At 44.6% G+C, this 20,601-nt stretch overlaps 1 long non-coding RNA gene across 1 annotated transcript in view; it reads left to right on the top strand.

Moving 5' to 3' along the window:
- The window catches only part of LOC147113176 (uncharacterized), a 116,558-nt gene extending 96,472 nt beyond the window's left edge, over positions 1–20,086 (top strand). Inside the window, exons 2-3 of the long non-coding RNA XR_015079632.1 lie at positions 4,934–5,041; positions 19,421–20,086. This is a non-coding gene — a long non-coding RNA (uncharacterized LOC147113176). The remainder of the gene's footprint in view (positions 1–4,933; positions 5,042–19,420) is intronic.
- Positions 20,087–20,601: the final 515 nt, after the last annotated feature.

The following is a 20,601-nucleotide window of genomic DNA, read 5'->3' as shown; positions in this document are numbered from 1 at the left end:
TGCAATCAAAAGGCCGTCAATCTGACCGATAATCTTAGTCAACACAATGTTCTAAGGGGTCCTGTGGTTATTATTTCGTTCCATTCATGGCTATCCTGCATCATTTTAATCTGCACTCTCCTCGTTGTTCTTCTTAGGCAGTCCCTCGGAACCGAAGATGACTTGTTTCCACATTAAAAATGAGTCCTCAGGTGACTGATGAGTCCAATGTGGGACCTACAGTCTGTCACAGGTGGGGCAGACGGTGGTTGAAGGGGCGGGTGGGTGGGGTGCTTGGGTTGATGCTGTTTACGCTTGGCTTCCGCTTGCTCCCGGCGAAGAGACTCGAGGTATTCGATGCCTTCCCGGATGCTTCTCCTCTACTTGGTACGGTCTTGGGCCAAGGATTCCCAGGTGTCGGTGGGGATGTTGCACTTTTTCAAGGAGGCTTTGGGGGTGTCCTTGAAGCGATTCCTCTGCCCACCTGGGGCTCTCTTGCCGTGCCGGAGCTCCGAGTAGAGCACTTGTATTGGGAGCCTCGTATCAGGCATGCAGACGATGTGACCCGTCCATCGGAGCTGATTGAGTGTGCTCGAAGCTTCGATGCTGGGGATGTTGGCCTGAGCAAGAACACTGATGTTGGTGCGCCTATCCTGCCAATGGATTTGCAGGATTTGCGGAGGCAGCATTGGTGGTACCTCTCCAGTGCTTTGAGGTGCCTGCTGTACATGGTCCATGTCTCTGAGGCATACAGCAGGGCAGGTATCACTGCTGCCCCGTAGACCATGAGCTTAGTGCTGGGTTTCAGGTCCTGGTCTTTAAACACTCTCTTCCTCAGGCGACCGAAGGCTGCACTGGCACAGTGAAGGCGGTGTTGGACTTTGTCATCGACGTCTGCCCTTGTTGACAGGCTCCTGAGGTATGGAAAGTGGTCCACCTTGTCCAAGGCCTCGTCATGGATTTTGATAATCGGGGGGCAGTTCTGTGTGGCGGGCGCAGGTTGGTAGAGGACCTTTGTCCTATGGATGCTTAATGTAAGGCCCGTGCTCTCGTACGCTTCGGTGAAGGTATTGATGATGGTTTGGAGTTCGACTTCCGAGTGTGCGCAGACACAAGCGTCGTCTGCTTATTGTAATTCGACGACAGAGGAAGGGACGACCTTGGATCTGGACTGGAGGCGACGGAGGTTGAAAAGTTTCCTGTTTTGTTCTGTAAATTAGCTCCACTCCAGCGGGGAGCTTACCGAGGGTGAGATGGAGCATTGTAGCAAGGAAGATTGAGAAGAGCGTTGGTGCGATGACAAAGCCTTGCTTGAACCCGGTCCGTGTCGTCGTGAAGCAGGCGGAGGATGGTGACAAACTTTTGAGGGCAGCCGAATTTGAGGAGGGCACTCCATAATCCCTCACGGTTGACAGTGTCAAAGACCTTTGTGAGGTCAAAGAAGGCCATGTACAGCGGCTGGTGCTGTTCCCTGCATTTCTCTTGTAATTGGCACGGGGTGAAGATCATGTCCATTGTGCTCCTTCGTGGGCGGAATCTGCATTGTGACACTGGGAGGAGCTCTTAAGCTACTGGGAGAAGGCGATTGAGGAGGATTCTTGCGATGACTTTCCCTGTGGCAGACAGCAGGGAAACTCCTCTGTAATTACCGCAATCGGACTTGTCACCTTTCTTGAAGATGGTCATAATTACGGCGTTTCTGAGATCCCCTGGCATGCTCTCCTCCTTCCAGATAAGAGAACTGAGTTCATGAATTTGTGCTAGTAGTGCTTCTCCGCCATGCTTTAGCGTCTCGGCAGGGATTCCATCTGCTCCTGAGGCCTTGTTGTTCTTCAGTTGTTGGATAGCCTTTTCAACCTCATGCCGGCTGGGATTGTGCTGAGATGGTGGCGGGTAGCATGCTGTGGGACGGAGTTGAGGACACTCGCGTCGAAGACAAAGTCTTAGTTAAGGAGATCTTCGAAGTGCTCCTTCCAGCGGGCACTGACTGCCTCCCTGTGATGCAATTCTTCATTAAGATGGAGAGTGAAGTAGTTGACTCAGAGACTAGGGTCCTGAATTTAAATAAAGGAAACTACGATGGTATGAGGTGCGAGTTGGCTAGGATGGATTGGGGAATGTTACTTCAAGGGTTGACGGTGGATAGGCAATGGCAAACATTTAAAGATTGCATGGATGAACTACAGAATTTGTTCATCCCTGTCTGGCAGAAAAATAAAACAAAAAAGGTGGCTCAACCGTGGCTAACAAGGGAAATTAGTGATAGCATAAGATCCAAGGAGAGGACATATAAATTGGCCAGAAAAAGCAGCAAACCTGAGGATTGGGAGTAGTTTAGGATTCAGCAAAGGAGGACAAAGGGATTAATTAAGAGGGGGAAAATAGTGTGAGAGTAAGCTTGCAGGGAACATAAAAACTGACTGTAAAAGCTTCTATAGATATGTGAAGAGAAAAAGATTGGTGAAGTCAAGCGTAGGTCCTTGCAGTCAATCAGGGGAATTTATAATGGGGAACAAAGAAATGGCAGACCAATTAAATACATAGTTTGGTTCTGTCTTCACAAAGGAGGACACAAATAACCTCCCAGAGATGTCGGGGAACATAGGGTCTAATGAGAGGGAGGAACTGAATGAAATCAGTATTTGTGGGGAAATGGTGTTAGGGAAATTATTGAAGGCCGATCACCGACAAACTAGATGCAGGAAGGATGTTTCTGATGGCCGGGGAGTCCAGAACCAGGGGTCATAGTCTAAGGATAAGGGGTAAGCCATTTAGGACTGAAATGAGGAGGAATTTCTTCACCCAGAGAGTGGTGAACCTGTGGAATTCTCTGCCACAGAGGGCGGTGGAGGCCAGTTCATTAAATATATTCAAGAAAGAGTTGGATATATTTCTTAAGGCTAAAGGGATCAAGGGATATGGGGAGAAGGCAGGGACAGGGTACTGAATTTGGATGATCAGCCATGATCTCATTGAATGGCGGAGCAGGCTCGAAGGGCCGAATGACCTACTCCTGCTCCTATCTTCTATGTTTCTATGTTTCCCCAGGGCCTGATCATCTACACCCTAGGGCACTTAAGGCAGTGGCCCTAGAAATAGTAGATGCATTGCTGGTCATCTTCCAAAATTCTATAGACTCTGGAACAGTTCCCATGGATTGGAAAACGGGGAATTACATCGGTAGTGGGGAAAATGCTAGAGTCCATTATAAAAGATGTAATAACAGAGCACTTGGAAAACAGTGACAGGATCAGACAAAGTCAACATGGATTTACAAAAGAAATTTTTTGAGTATATAACTGGTAGAATAGATAAGGGAGAATCAGTGGATGTGTGTATTTGGACTTTCAGAAGGCTTTCGATAAGGTCCCGCATAAGTGATTAGCGTGCAAAGTTAAAGCACATGAGATTGGGGGTAAGGTACTGACTTGGATAGAGAACTGGTTGGCAGACAGGAAGCAGAGTTGGAATAAACGGGTCTTTTTCCGAGTGGCAGGCAGTGACTGGTGGGGTACCGCAGGGATCGGTGCTAGGACCCCAGCTATTCACAATATATATTAATGATCTAGACGAGGGAACTAGATGTAATATCTCCAGGTTTGCAGATGACACAAAGCTGGGTGGGCGTGTGTGCTGTGAGGAGGATGCAGAGAAACTCCAGTATGATTTGGACAGGTTGGATGATTGGACAGATGCAGTATAATTTGGATAAATGCGAGGTTATCCACTTTGGTGGCAAAAACAGGAAGGCAGGTTATTAGCTGAACGGCAATAGATTGAGAAAAGGGGAAGTGCAACGAGACCTGGGTGTCCTTGTGCACCAGTCGCTTAAGGTAAGCATGCAGGTGCAGCAGGCGGTTAAGAAGGCAAATGGTATGTTGTCCTTCATAGCAGGAGGATTCGAGTACAGGAGCAAGGATGTCTTGCTGCAGTTGTACAGGGCCTTGGTGAGACCACATCTTGAGTATTGTGTGCAGTTTTGGTCGCCTTACCTGAGGTAGGATGTTCTTGCCATGGAGGGAGTGCAGCGAAGATTCACCAGGCTGATACCTGGGATGGCAGGAATGACGTATGAAGAGAGATTGGGTCGATTAGGCTTCTATTCGCTAGAGTTTAGAAGAATGAGAGGGGATCTCATTGAAACGTATAAAATCCTAACAGGACTAGACAGACTAGATGCAGGAAGGATGTTCCCGATGGCGGGGGGGTCCAGAACCAGGTGTCACAGTCTAAGGATAAGGGGTAAGCCATTTAGGACTGAGATGAGGAGGAATTTCTTCACCCAGAGAGTGGTGAACCTGTGGAATTCTCTACCTCACAGAAGGCAGTTGAGGCCAATTCATTAAATATATTCAAGAAGGAGTTGGATATATTTCCTAAGGCTAAGGGGATTAAGGGATATGGGGAGAAGGCAGGGACAGGGTACTGAATTTGGATGAGCAGCCATGATCTCATTAAATGGCGGAGCAGGCTCAAGGGGCTGAATGTCCTACTCTTGCTCCTATCTTCTATGTTTCTATGTCCTTGATGAGTACCTCTCCGTTCTTGGCCCGCAGTGGGGTAGGATCTTGGGTGCTTGGGCCGTAGGCGATCTTGACTGTTAAAGTAGCCACGCACGTCATGGTTGTCGGCTAGCTGCTGGATCTCCTGCGCTTTCTCCACCCACCACCTGATCTCTGCTGGATCATTAATGGGTGATTCTTTTGTTGTGTGTCTTACCTGGATGGGGCGGGGGGAGGAGCAACATACAGCACCTGTTGATCCACAGCAAGCCAGTGAGACTGAGTGTAGAGATATGTTCACCTCATTGATCAGCTCTCCCAGCTGGAGAGGGCAGTGAAAATTAGTTTGTAAATATTTTTTAAAATAAAGATGAGAAATGCTATTTTATTTGTGTGCGCTATGGACAGCTCAGTGACATTCTTTTCTTCTATCCTGCCTCCTCACATTACAGGCTTTCTATAAGTGGGAGCTGCAGACTTCTGAGTGCGGTATAGAGTTTCACACCAGTCTGCGAATTGCAGGAGTGAATTTGCCTTGAGCAGAATGCTGCGTTAAACATGTAAGTAGCTGTATTGTTTGACTTGTTCTTTGTCAGCAGTGATTCCTGTTTGAAAAGTAATAAAGTAACAGTTTGTTTCCTGGCAGGTTTTAACTGGTTTTTGTTTGGTTTTGGTGGTGTACAGCATTGCTCTGTAAGAGGTCTGACCTGACTCATTAGAAATTTCTCTGTTGTATTTGTGCCTCCTTCACATACAATAGCTTGTTACCCACATTTTATGATTTCCTTTTAATCTGTGGATGGCTTTGTCGGTTTCTGTGCTATATTTGTGAAACGTTATATTCAATTTTTTTTTAAATGGGGATAGATTCAGGGACTGTTTCCTGTCTCTGCCATCATGCAGGTGAATCTGCTGCAACTGCTGTTTTGGCATCTTGAGTATTTTCTGTATTGCCACTAAAGATAATATTGTTAGCTAAATATCCCACGGCACCGAATTCCTGCTGGTGGATCCCAGCTGTGCTGAATTCCCACCCGTCTAATTAAATGGCATGCTGATTTTGGATCTGGTTTTAGATTCTGTAATCATGGTCTGCTACTTCACTTGTCCACTTTACTGATCGTTTCTGTCCAATGTATATGTTCTAAAAATGAAGGAGCAGGAATTTCAAGGGAGCTCCTTACACTAACAGTTTAAAAAAAGGCGCTTTATAATTCAACTGCCCGTGGTTCCTAAACTTGATGATTTAAACTTAGTCAGATATTGGAAGAACACAAAATTTGTGTTGACACTTGCTACTTGGGAGATGAGTTGGTGGCTTTGTGGGGTGGGGAGTGTTATGTTCATTAATAACTAGTCGTTTTCATTATGAATAGCTAGCTTCTAGCTAGTCACTTTATTCATGCCATGTGGACTTCTACAGCATCCATCTTGACTACTGCCTTCTGGGTAGCCTAGTGCATCGTGGGTAGTCCACTCTTATATATACATACAGCTCCACCTAGTGCACCATTCTAGAATGACAGGTTACTGATCATTACAGGGAGGGGCAGGGAGAAAATGAGAACAAAAATACATGTCTGAAGTATGTACCTAATTTATATAATCCACTGATTTATGTGGGTGGGGTTACTGCTGCATCATTTGGAATGCTGTCATTTCCCAGGGTTCCAAAATGGCCACTTCCAGTATTGTCCAGTGGGTCACTTACGAGGATGGAAACATGATTTTACATTTATTACTTGGCAGGCATGATAGTCCAGACAATATTTGCTGGAAATACTGGTTTTCTTTTGAGTTTTTCATTCGACAGTCTTGAGAAGCTAGCTTTTCACTCCTCCTGATTAAAGAGATACATTGTGCTCAGAGCAACACAAAAGGCAATGGAATGTGCAGCACCATTGTAGACTGTCTCAATCATTTAACGTGACTTGGAGAGCAGGATTGGGGTTTAAAAGTCTTTTGCACCCTTGTTACTGATTTTTCAACCAACCAACCAACCATCTGATTTTTTCTAAGCTGACTGGTAAATACAGGTTTGACTGTGCTTTACCAGATTTTAATATGTAATAGAGCTGTTCAAAACCGAACATTGCACTCAGCTTTTCCCATTCTACTGTAATGAAAAGCCTTGTGCCTTGATGCATCTGTAGTGTCACATTTTTTTTAAAGGGCTCACAGTGTGGCTTCAGCAATGTTGCATCTCCATCGAAAGTGTCATCTGTGGGCTGGCAACAGGGGGGGAAAAAAGTGAACATGAAAACTGGTTTGTTGTAAAAACCCACCTGGTTCACAAATGTACTTCAGGGAAGGAAACCTGCCACCTCCTACATGGTCTGGCCTACTTGTGACTCCAGTCCTAGCCTATATGGATTTGCCTCGATGCCCTTGGGGCAGCTAGGGATGAGCAATAAATGTGGCCATGCCAGTGTCATCCACATCCTAAGAAATTAAAGAAAACCCATGCAAAGAAATCTTTGGTAACTTATTTGAGAAGAGTCTGACTGAAAGAGACGCAAATCTTTTTTTCTAACTAGCAAATTGCCGATGGTATTGCCCACAATCAGTTGATGACGATAAGTTTATTTTTATATACAAGATGGTGTTTGAAGTAAGACTTCAGAAAGTTTCTCTACAGAGCCTGCAACTATATTGTGACAGTTGACCGAGTAAAACTGAATGGGAAGTATTGACATCGCAATTTACAATGGTAAATGTTGATTTAAAAAAATGACAAAATAGTGACAACAGAAATAAACAGATACGAGCAGATCTCATGTCATTTGCACACAGTTACTTCTTAAGCAGTCCCTCGGAACCGAGGATGACTTGCTAGCACACTAAAAATGAGTTCAATGCAGGACCTACAGTCTCTGTCACAGGTGGGGTGGGTGGGTGGGGTGCTTGGGTTGACGTGCGCTGCCTGCGCTTGGCTTCTGCTTGCTCCCGGCGAAGAGACTCGAGGTGTTCGGCACCTTCTCGGATGCTTCTCCTCCACTTTGTGCGGTCTTGGGCCAGGGTTTCCCAGGTGTCGGTGGGGATGTTGCACTTTTTCAAGGAGGCTTTGAGGGTGCCCTTGAGCGTTTCCTCTGCCCACCTGGGGCTCTCTTGCCGTGTCTGAGCAGAGTAGAGCGCTTGTTTTGGGAGTCTCTTATCGGGCATGCGGACAATGTGACCCGTCCATCGGAGCTGATCGAGTGTGGTCAAAGCTTCAATGCTTGGGATGTTGACCTGAGCAAGAACACTGACATTGGTGCGCCTATCTTGCCATGCGGAGGCAGCGTTGGTGGCACCTCTCCAGTGCTTTGAGGTGCCTGCTGTACATGGTCCATGTCTCTGAGGCATACAGCAGGGTGGTTATCATTGCTGCTCTGTGGACCATGAGCTTAGTGCCGGGCTTGAGGTCCTGGTCTTCAAACATTCGCTTCCTCAGGCGACCGAAGGCTGCACTGGCACACTGAAGGCGGCGTTGGACTTCGTCGTCAACATCTGCCCTTGTTGACAGTAGGCTCCCGAGGTATGGAAAGTGGTCCATGTTGTCCAAGGCCTTGTCGTGGATTTTGATAATCGGGGGGCAATACTGTGTGGCGGGGCAGGTTGGCAGAGGACCTTTGTCTTACGGATGTTTAGTATAAGGCCCATGCTCTCGTACGCTTCGGTGAAGGTGTTGACGATGATTTGGAGTTTGACCTCAGTGTGCGCAGACACACGCGTCGTCTGCCTACTGTAATTCGACGACAGAGGATGGGACGACCTTGGATCTGGACTGGAGGCGACGGAGGTTGAACAGTTTCCCGTTTGTTTTGTAAATTAGCTCCACTCCAGTGGGGAGCTTACTGAAGGTGAGATGGAGCATTGTAGCAAGGAAGATCGAGAAGAGCGTTGGTGTGATGACACAGCCTTGCTTGACCCCGGTTCGTACGTGAATTCAGCAGTCCTTACAACAGCATAACCACTCGCTCACTGCAAGCAATGCCATGGGAGATGTGTGAGTGCCATTAGAACATTAACGAGATGGCAGTGCTCACTTCCTGTCCATGTCACTTTCTGTCCATGTCACTTTGGGCATCATGCTTTCTTGTATGCTAATTTCTTGCAGCTGATTGGCTCAGATTTTATATTTGTAAAAGTAAAATCAACTCTGGTAGATTTTCTTCTATTATAGTTAAGTTCTTTAAAGATCAGTCAAATTACTCTAATTTTTAAAATTCACAGCTGCAACAAATTAGATGTAACTGAGAACTGATAAATCAATCAGTTAAGTTGTTCAAAATGATTTTTTAAAGCTTTACATTATTTTCCCCACAAACGCATTCTGGGTTCACATTGAAGCTTCTACAGGAAACTTTCGTTTAACCAGAGGTTAAAAGTCCGGAAAGCTCTATCTACCGGCAAAATTCAGGAGCCGTTTTCTATAGGTTTTTTTACTTGTTGCTTTTATTTTCCCAGTCAGGCTCTGCAAGGTCTGTAGCTAAGCAACAGCTTCAGCTAGAGATGCTTGCAGCTGCAGCCGAGTGTTTTGAAGTTGTTGCTAAGCAACAGCGTTTGTTGATTCACACGGAGCTGAAAAGCTCTATGTTTCAACATTAGGGCTGGATTATACGGCAGTTTTGATCTAACGGCACCAGCTCGGTCCCGTCAGTGCCGGATACCAGAAAGTTTTCTGTATAATAGATATTTCACAACAATTAAACTTGCTTGTAAAATGTTATTTTTACAAGAAACGAGCAAAAGAACTTCTTTGACTTTCGATGTGTCCCCTCCCCCAATTCCCTCCTACGAACAGTGCATTCTCTGATTCACCATGAGCAGTAACGTGCGATGCCACCACTTGGACAAGGTTTGTGGTGGTGGAGCAGAGAACGAGGGAGGGGGGTGCAGCCTCTCGCCGTTCATACTTTCACACTCTTTCAGATCAAGGCATTGCAATATTATGCTTTTCTGATCGAACTGTAGCTCTATTTCATTAATTGCTTTGATGGATAAGATGTTCCATGACCAAAGTGATAGATTTTTGCAGAGTGCTAGTTTGATGCTCAGTGCTGGATTCTCAAGTTTTGGATTTAGAGCATAACCAGTATTAGGAGTAAGCCATATGGCCCCTTGAGCCTGCTCCGCCATTCAATAAGATCATGGCTGATCTTTGACCTCAACTCCACTTTCCTGCCCTATCTCCATATTCCTTGATTTCCCTAGATTATCTCAGCCTTGAATATACTCAATAATTCAGCATCCACAGCCCTTTGGGGTAGAGAATTCCAAAGATTCACAACCCTCTGTGAAGAAATTCCTCCTCATCTCAGTCTTAAATGGCTGACCCCTTATCCTGAGACTATGCCCCCTAGTCCGAGACTCTCCAGCTAGGCGCAATGACCTCTCGGCATCTACCCCGTCAATCCCCTTCAGAATCTTATGTTTCAATGAGATAAGAACATAAGAAATAGGAGCAGGAGTAAGCCAATTGGCCCCTAGAGCCTGCTCCGCCATTCAATAAGATTATGGCTGATCTGATCTTGGGCCCAGCTCCATTTCCCTGTCCGCTCCCCATAACCCTTCACTCCCTTATTGTTCAAAAATCTGTCTATCTCTACCTTAAATATATTCAATGACCCAGCCTCCACAGCTCTCTGGGGCAGAGAATCCCACAGATTTATGACCCTCAGAGAAGAAATTCCTCCTCATCTCAGTTTTAAATGGGTGACTCCTTATTCTGAAACTATGCCCCCCAGTTCTAGATTCCCCCATGAGAGGAAAACATAGTCTCTGCATCTACCTTGTCAAGCCCCCTGAGTATCTTGTATGTTTCAATAAGATCCCCTCTCATTCTTCTAAACTCCAATGAGTATAGGCTCAACCTTTCGTCATAAGACAACCCCTTCATCTCAGGAATCAACCTCGTGAACCTTCTCTGAACTGCCTCCAATGCAAGTATATCCCTCCTTAAATAAGGAGAGCAAAACTGTATGCAGTACTCCTGGTGTGGTCTCGCCAATACCCTGTACAGTTGTAGCAAGACTTCCCTGCTTTTATACTCCATTCCCTTTGCAATAAAGGTTAAAATGCCTTTTGCCTTCCTAATTGCTTACTGTACCTGCATGCTAACTTTGAGGACACCTAAATCTCTCAACACCAGAATTTAATGGTTTCTCACCATTTAAAAAAAAATCTGTTTTTCTATTCTTCCTACCAAAGTGAATAACCTCACATTTCCCCACATTATACGCCATCTGCCACTTTATTGCCCACTATATCCCTTTGCAGGCTCTTTGTGTTCTCCTCACAACTTACTTTCCCACCTAACTTTATATCGTCCGTTAACTTGGATACATTGCACTCGGTCCCTTCATCTAAGTCATTAGTATCGATTGTAAATAGCTGAGGCCCAAGCACTGATCCTTGCGGCACTCCACTAGTTATAGCCTGCCAACTGGAAAATGACTTGTTTATCCCTACTCTCTGTTCTCTGTCCATTAACCAATCCTCTATCCGTGCTAATATTTTACCCATAAGAACATAAGAAGCAGGAGTAGGCCAATTGGCCCCTCAAGCCTGCTCCACCATTCAGTAAGATCATGGCTAATCCAATCTTGGCCTTAACACCACTTTCCCGCTCTCTCCCCATACCTCTTGACTCCCTTGTAGTTCAAATGTCTGTCAATCTCCGCCTTGAATATATTCAATGACTCCGCCTCCACAGCTCTCTGGGGAAGAGAATTCCAAAGACTCACGACCCTCAGAAGAAATTCCTCCATCTCCGTCTTAAATGGGCGACCCCTTATTCTAAAATTATGCCCCCTCGTTCTAGATACCCTCACTAGGGGAAACATCCTCTCGGCATCCACCCTGTCAATCCCCCTCAGAATCGTATGTTTCAATAAGATCACCTCTCATTCTTCGAAACTCCAATGAGTATAGGCTCAACCTTTTGTCATACATCAACCCCTTCATCCCAGGAATCAACCTCGTGAACCTTCTCTGCACTGCCTCCAATGCAAGTATATCCGTCCTTAAATATCGAGACCAAAACTGTACACAGTACTCCAGGTGTGGTCTTGCCAACGCCCTGTAAATTTGCATCAAAACTTCCCTACTTTTATACTCCATACCCCTTGCAATAAAGGCCAATATCCCATTAGCCTTCCTAATTACTTGCTGCGCCTGCATGCTAACTTTTTGTGTTTCATGTACTAGAAGAGGAGGAGAAGAGATCCCTTTGTACCACAGCATTCTGTAGTCTCACTCCATTTAAATAATGTGCTTGTTCATTCTTCCTTCCAAAGTGAATAACCTCACATTTTCCCCACATTATACTCCATCTGCCAAATTTTTGCCCACTCACTTAACCTCTCTATATCCCTTTGCAGACTCTGTGTCCTCCTCACAACTTGCTAACCCACCTATCTTTGTATCATCAGCAAATTTGGCTACAGTACACTCGGTACCTTCATCCAAGTCATTAATATAGATTGTAAATAGTTGAGGCCCCAGCACTGATCCCTGTGGCACCCCACTAGTTGCTGAGTGCCAACTGGAAAATGACCCATTTATCCCGACTCTCTGTTTTCTGTTAGTTAGCCAATCCCCTATCCATGCCAATATATTACCCCCAACCCCATGCGCTCTTATCTTGTGCAGTAACCTTTTATGTGGCACCTTATTGAATGAGTTTTGGAAATCCAAATATGCTACATCCACTGGTTCCCCTTTATCTACCCTGCTAGTTACATCCTCAAAAAACTCAAATAAATTTGTTAAGCATGATTTTGCTTTCATAAAACCATGTTGACTCTGCCTAATCATATTATGATTTTCTAAGTGTCTTATTACCACTTCCTTAATAATGGATTCCAGCATTTTCCCGATAACTGATGTCAGGCTAACTAGCCTGTAGTTCCCTGTTTTCTCTCCCAACTTTCTTGAATAGTGGGGTTACATTTGCTACCTTCCAATCTGCTGGGACTGTTCTAGAATCTAGGGAATTTTGGAAGATCACAACCAATGCATCCACTATCTCTGCAGCCACCTCTTTTAGAACCCTAGGATGTAGGGCATCAGGTCCAGGGGATTTGTCAGCTTTTAGTTCCATTAGCTTCTCAAGTACTTTTTCTCTACTGATATTAATTACTTTAAGTTCCTCACTCTCATTAGCCCCTTGGTTCCTCACTCTTTTTGGTATGCTTTTTGTGTCTTCTACTGTGAAGACAGATATAAAATATTTGTTTAATATCTCTGCCAGTTCCCTGTTTCCCATTATAATTTCTCCTGTCTCAGCCTCTAAGGGACCAACGCTTACTTTTAAAACATAGAAACATAGAAGATAGGAGCAGGAGGAGGCCATTCGGCCCTTCGAGCCTGCTCCACCATTCAATGAGATCATGGCTGATCATCCAAATTCAGTACCCTGTCCCTGCCTTCTCCTCATATCTTCCTTTTACATACTGGTAGAAGCTGTTTTTATATTTCTTGCTAGTTTACTCTCATTCTATTTTCTCCCTTTTTTAATCTTTTTTTTGTTATCCTTTGCTGGTTTCGCTCTCCCAATCCTCAGGCTTACTACTATTCTTTGCAACATTTTAAACTTCTCTTAATCTAATTCTATCCATAACTTCTTTAGTTAGCCACGGATGGATCACTTTTCCCGTGGAGTTTTTATTTCTCAATGGAATGTGTGTTCGTTGAGAATTTTGGAATATTTCTTTAAATGATTGAAGTTCGGTTTCTTGTTCAGATTGACCCTTCACATTTGTGGTACATGCCATGTGTTGGGATGAGAAAGAAAGACTTTCATTCATATAGAAAAACATCTCAAAGCGCTTTACACAAATTACTTTTGAGGTCCAAACACGACAGCCAATTTTCACCCAGTAAAATCCCACCAACAGCAATGAGGTTAAGGACTCGTCGATCTGTTAACAGTGGTGATGTTGGTTGAGGGTTGACTGTTGGCCAGGACACCGGGAGGACTCCTTCCACTTATGTGAATAGTGCGATGGGATCTTTGACGTCATCCGAACAGGCAGGTGGAGCTTCGGATTAACAGCTCATCCAAGTGTGGCACTCCCTCAGTATTGCACTAAAATATCAGCTGAGATTGTGCACTCAAGTCCCAGAGTGGGATTTGAACCCACAATCTTCTGACTCATACAAGAGTGCTGCCTACTGAGCTATTCCGACACTTGGAGAAGAGATTGAAGACTTCTCGCCTTGTTATAATTGCCTCTTGTTGGTTATCACTGTGTCTCAACTGGACTGCATTACCCTCATGGGTGATGAGGTCATGAGGGTTAGTTTGTGAGGAAAGGAAAAATCGAATGACTAAAAATGTTCAGTGGTTCAACTCTTAACTGCTCATTGGACATGGGTTGTTAACAAAACTTGTTCTGTACGTAATACGATTTTCTCAACACTTTGAACTTTAATCAATAACAGGAGATCATTGTTTGGAGTGGAGGAAATTTCTACATCATCAAAACGCAGTCTTGCTCGGAATTAAGAGGGAGCTCACTGTTGCGACAAAGCTAATATTTGACTCTTTCTTTGTGGTTTAACCGAGGTTAGTCCAACTCGGAACTCAGCAGCCATAAAATTACAATCCTTCGGTCTGTTGTACTTGTTGAAAATCTCATCGGATCTGTGCAAATTAGTGACTAACTTTACAGATTTTAATTGACTAATCACCCTGTTGTGATGCCAACCAGAATGTGCACGGCACAGTATTGTATATAATATTGATGTGACTGTGGATTTTGTGCTGCAGGAGACTGCTGGCATTTCATTAACTGAGCAAGCAATGCGATTAATTACTTCAGTCTCTGGTCTGTTAGGCAGGCAGCTGATGTGTGGAATGGGTACAATATACCATTGTAGTGACCTGGGTGCTTGCATTTTGATGGCTGTGTGTTAATATGGAAGACAGAGTTCACATTTAATGAACATTTCACACTGTTTGTGGCTTATTGAATATTCAAACCATCGTTAAGATAATTGAACTATTTCGTTGGTTGGTTATAGCCCTGCTTGATGCTGTAGTAATGTGATATTTGAAAATGCCCCTTGTGTTTTTTAAACAGCTTTTGATTCTGTAGTTTGAATCCCAGTTTTTTGTTTTTAATTTGGGTGGGAAAGAGAAACTGAGGGACGGAAAGGTGGTCTCCCATGTCACATCTCTGTCCCTGCTAATTTTCTGAATAATGTCTCAATAATTCCTCAGAGCTAAGTTTGCATCATTACTGTTGGAGTGTGATCCGACAGCATGCAACTCTGACCAATCCTCTAATGCCAGAACTGTCGGACGGGAATGCACTTAAAAAAATCTTTACTACGCATCTAATACATGCTGCACCTGATACTGGATACTTCTCATTTTATTGAGGTGTTATTGATCTGACAAAGAGGGAAATTGTAGTACAAACCTGATTATAGATTAGTGATGTGTAGGAAGTTTAATCCTTAGTGTAGATTTCAGCTGGTTGAATTGTCTTAATCAAGGTGAATAGCTGTGAAACAGCAGCGGTACAGAACAGATATATGTACGAGATTGTGTAGAATAACAGTGTTCCTGTCTGATGTGAAATTATAGAAATGACTTCCAATGTCCACTAAGTAAGGCTCTGACAATGAATTGATGTATGTATTTTCAGTGATCACTTCAGTTGGTGGTGAGGTGTGGCAGTACAATACCCACATTGTGGTAATTCAGATCATGTAGGTAAATGTTTTACTTTTGCAACCAGTTTTTGATTTTTTTTTGTTCAGCTCATGCACTAGAAATTGGCCTATGTACCCAGTGAGAAATTTACTAGTGATGTGAATGAGCTGGGATTCAAATTACAGTGCAACGACCTGAAATGGATTTAATAACTACATTGTACTCTCTACCCAAGTTTCAATAATTGATAGAATAATTTCCCAAAGTAGGTGCTGCCACTAATAATTGTCACTGTGTGCACAAAGTATCAGGAATGGAGTGAAAATCTGATTCTAAATCACACTCTCCTCTGCTCTTCTGTATTGAACTGTCCTCTGCTCATCTGTAGCTCTTGGTTTTACACTGATGCAAATGAAGTGAGCTCAGTGATGAGTTCTTGGAGCTGCTGTTAGAGGCGGTGTAATATGTGGACCACGATACAAAGGAATCAATAGAGACATTGGAACACTGCAAAACATAAATAGGGAAAGCACTGATTCTAGGTTTATCCTAGAGCTCCGCTCTCATGGCACCCAACAACCACTGCAAATATCTTTTAGTGGCACATTACCGTTAGATTTTAGTGTTTTGAATTTTGTAGTTGGGGCTTGCTGGAGTATCTGGGAACCATATTAAGGATCATTGATATGCACAAATCGGCTTGTCAAACATTTCTTGTCTATGTTAGTGTTCAAGGAGTCTGCAAAAATAACTGGCAAGCGGTTCCCATTTAGCACAGCTTAAATGAAAAGCAAAACTGCTAGCAACTCTGGCACTTCACCATGGAAAGTAAGCTGTTCATGAAATACCCACCAAGTGAAAAGCCACAAGAGCTTAGGAAATCCTTCACTGTGCAGCAGGTCTTTATTTATACTACACTATGAATGAGCCAAGTATCTTTGTAAATAGAAAATCTTTAGTTGGGGGTTCTAAGCTGTATGTAGCATCATCTGGTTACACTCTTAAGGATATTTAAATGACTGATTCCCCACTGATAGCAGCTTCAATTGAGTAGATTGGGCCTGTACTCGCCGGAGTTTAGCAGAATGAGAGATGATCTCATTGAAACATATTAGATTCTGAGGGGGATTGACAGGGTAGATGCTGAGAGGTTGTTTCCCCTGGCTGGAGAGTCGAGAACTAGGGGACATAGTCTCAGGATAAGGGATTGTCCTTTTAAGTCCGAGATGAGGAATTTCTTCACTCAGGGTTGTGAATCTTCTGAATTCTCTGCCCCAAAGGGCTGTGGATGCTGAGTTGTTGAGTATATTCAAGGTGTGATAGATTTTTGGACTCTAGGAGAATCTTGGGGTATGGGGATCGGTTGGGAAAGTGGAGTTGAGGTCGATGATCAGCCATGATCGTATTGAATGGCGGAGCAGGCTCGAAGGGCCGTATGGCTTACTCCTGCTCCTAATTCTTGCGTTCAAAGTCAGCAGCGGTGCTTGCATTGCCATGGATAGTGTACCTGTCCAGAGAGGTAGCTTCATCCTGTGCCTTAGGTTGTGTAAATGTGGAACAAGGCAGCCATTATTTTTTTTTAAGCTGTTGTTCGGCTGAGACTGAAATGCTTACACTCGCCCCATTTAATCCAGTGTACTGAATTTATTGTATGAAGGTTCCCCATGGGAAGTGGTTTGTAAGCATCATCAATTCAATGGTGCATGTAGAACCTTGCAGTTTTAAACTGGGTCCAACTGCTGTAGAAACCATCCCTGCAATGTCGAAGGTGGTTTCTGCACCAGCAGAAACAACAGCCTATGCTGGGGAAGTACTCCATCAAGTGAGTCTTTAAATGCAACATTAGAATGCTTAAATAGCAAATCGTGAGTCCGAATGAGTACCCAGTGGAACAGAATGTAATCAGGGAACATTAAAAGCTGACTGTAAAAGCTTTTATAGATATGTGAAGAGAAAAAGATTGGTGAAGTCAAGCGTAGGTCCCTTACAGTCAGAGTCAGGGGAATTTATAATGGGGAACAAAGAAATGGCAGACCAATTAAATACATAGTTTGGTTCTGTCTTCACAAAGGAGGACACAAATAACCTCCCGGAGATGTCGGGGAACATACTGGACCATTCGCGATGGTCTGATGAAAGGGAGGAACTGAAAGAAATCAGTATTTGTAGGGAAATGGTGTTAGGGAAATTGATGGGATTGAAGGCCGGTAAATCCCCAGGGCCTGATAATCTACATCCCAGGGTACTTAAGGAAGTGGCCCTAGAAATAGTAGATGCATTGCTGATCATCTTCCAACATTCGATGGAATCTGGAACAGTACCCATGGATTGGAGGGTAGCTAATGTTACCCCACTATTCAAAAAAGGTGGTAGAGAGAAAACGGGGAATTACAGACCGGTAAGCCTGACATCGGAAGTGGGGGAAAATGCTAGAGTCCATTATAAAAGATGTAATAGAGCACTTGGAAAACAGTGACCGGATCGGACAAAGTCAACATGGATTTACAAAAGGTAAATCGTGCTTGACTAATCTACTAGAATTTTTTGAGGATGTAACTGGTAAAATAGATAAGGGAGAACCAGTGGATGTGGTGTATTTGGACTTTCAGAAGGCTTTCGATAAGGTCCCGCATAAGAGATTAGCGTGTAAAGTTAAGGCACATGGGATTGGGGGCAAGGTATTGACTTGGATAGAGAACTGGTTGGCAGACAGAAAGCAAAGAGTTGGAATAAACGTGTCTTTTCCCGAGTGGCAGGCAGTGACTAGTGGGGTACCGCAGGGATCGGTCCTTGGACCCCAGCTATTCACAATATATATTAATGATCTAGACAAGAGAACTAGATGTAATATCTCCAAATTTGCAGACGACACAAAGCTGGGTGGGAGTGTGTGCTGTGAGGAGGATGCCGAGAAACTCCAGGATGATTTGGATAGGTTGGGTGATTGGGCAAAAACATGGCAGATGCAATATAATGTGGATAAATGTAAGGTTATCCACTTTGGTGGCAAAAACAGGAGGCAGATTATTTTCTGAATGGCAATAGATTGGGAGAAGGGGAAGTGCAGAGAGACCTGGGTGTCCTTGTGCACCAGTCGCTGAAGGTAAGCATGCAGGTGCAGCAGGCGGTTAAGAAGGCAAATGGTATGTTGGCCTTCGTAGCAAGAGGGTTTGAGTACAGGAACAAGGATGTCTTGCTGCAGTTGTACAGGGCCTTGGTGAGGCCACACCTTGAGTATTGTGTGGAGTTTTGGTCACCTTATCTGAGGAAGGATGTTCTTGCCATGGAAGGAGTTCAGCGAAGATTCACCAGGCTGATTCCTGGGATGGCAGGAATGACGTATGAGGAGAGATTGGGACGATTGGGCTTCTACTCGCTGGAGTTTAGACGAATGAGAGGGGATCTCATTGAAACTTATAAAATTCTGACAGGACTGGACAGACTAGATGCAGGAAGGATGTTCCCGATGGTCGGGGAGTCCAGAACCAGGGGTTACAGTCTAAGGATAAGGGGTAGGCCATTTAAGACAGAAATGAGGAGGAATTTCTTCACCCAGAGAGTGGTGAACCTGTGGAATTCTCTACCAAAGAAGGCAGTAGAGGCCAATTCATTAAATATATTGAAGAAGGAGTTGGATATAATTCTTAAGGTTAAAGGGATCAAGGGGTATGGGGAGAAAGCAGGGACCGGGTACTGAAATTGGATGACCAGTCATGATCGCATTGAATGGCGGAGCAGGCTTGAGGGGCCGAATGGCCTACTCCTGCTCCTATCTTCTATGTTTCTATCAAAACAGGAAGGATTTTAATGCTTTTTGGTCCCTAATTTTATCTGAGGAGTAGTTGACGTTTATCCATCTGCAAACTGTCCATGATGCTTATTCAGCCTGATGTGAAAGAGGAGTGAGCAGTTGCATTGCAGAACGTAGAAAAATACACACTCTCTCAGCATCACTGCTGAGGACTACCACGTGGATTATTTAGAGGAGGTAAAGACGTATTTGAAGATGTGACTTGTAAATTCAGCCTTAGGATGACACTGAAGGGGAAGAACCTGTTCCTATACCAGCACCATTGCTAAAGACGAAGGAAGTTTAAAAAAGTTGAACTTTTTTAAACTTTTATTTTTGCCTTGTAAAATGACTGAATAGGTGGGAGCTGTACACTAGAGAGGTTTTCAGTGACCTCAACTAAAGGAAGTTGGGGGCAGAGATGGCTGTCTTAAGGGAGAAATGGGGACAAAACATTCAATTTTAAAGAATAATTGAGCAGATTCCTTTTTCTTTTCACAGATGCTGTATATTGAGATCCTGTTTCTGAATTCTCTGATCCCATCCCTTGAAAGGTAAACATTACCAAAATGAGTCCCTTTATTTTTGTTTAATATGTTCAGTTAATTGTATGGCTGCAAATGGAGCAATAGATCTCGTGATCAGAGCATCTATGCCAAAAGTAGAACCAGTAAATGTTAATGGCTAGATGATACTCCACTGTACAGCACAGAAAGGTCAAATGTGTTCAAATTGAACAGTCTGTCAAAGATAAGTGCGGTATTAATCTGCCATTAGATGTCTTGAGTACGTTTAGTAAATACTGTATAGTTGCTAAAATGCATGCTAAAGACATGTAGAAGTAGAGAATATTGTCACAGTGTGGGGGACTACGGTCTCCCGCGTTTATAAAAAAAAAAGGCAACACAGCGAGCCAGAAGAAATAGGTCTTTACTCCAACTCTCACAATACAGTACTGAATTCGTGAAGCCCGCGAGCCTGTGATGACTCACGGATAGGTCACCTGCTGGAACCTGATTGGTTTTCCTTCTCTCAGCAGCAGGCAAGTCTGAACGTGCCTTATTCCTCTCAGCTTGCAACTGTCTTGCGGGGGGAGGGGAATACAGCAGTTAAAAGGGGATTATACAGGTTTATCTACATACACAGTGTTTCCCCAATGTGGCAACATACGCCCCCCCCCCCCCCCCCCCAGAATCCTCGTTAACTGTAAAAGTCAGTCTCTGCGGAGGTTTGACCAAGCGGCCGTAGCGGCTGTAGTAGCCATCTGGCGTGTGAGGAGGGCTGTCTGGGAGGTCGGCCGGTTGGTTCGTCGGCTGGTCTGCTGGCTGGATGGGCTGCCGGCGAAGGTGGGGCGGCGGCTGGGAAGTAAGGTTCTGGCGTGTCTTGGTCCTCTTGTGGGGCCACCGCCAACGCGGGAGGTCTGTCCCACCGTGGGGGAAGAGCCGGCCGACAAGGGAAGCTGAGGTCCAGGTGCGCCGGTTTGAGGCGGTCTACTGAAATAAGGTCCGGCTTCCCGCCGACGTCGATAAGAAAAGCTTTGTCCCCCGTCTCCAATACTGGGAAGGGGCCGGTGTATGGTGCCTGCAGCGGGCCTCTGTGCGCGCCCCGGCGCACGAAGACGAACTCCGCATGTCGTAAGTCTCGAGGCACGTAGGACGGCTGCGGGCCGTGTTGCGAAGTGG

The sequence above is a fragment of the Somniosus microcephalus genome, chromosome 9, assembly GCF_052327205.1.
Source record: "Somniosus microcephalus isolate GS21.2 chromosome 9, FLI_Smic_1.0, whole genome shotgun sequence".
NCBI lineage: Eukaryota > Metazoa > Chordata > Chondrichthyes > Squaliformes > Somniosidae > Somniosus > Somniosus microcephalus.
The sequence above is the reverse complement of the archived record's forward strand: the minus strand, read 5'-3'. Positions and strand labels throughout refer to the sequence as shown.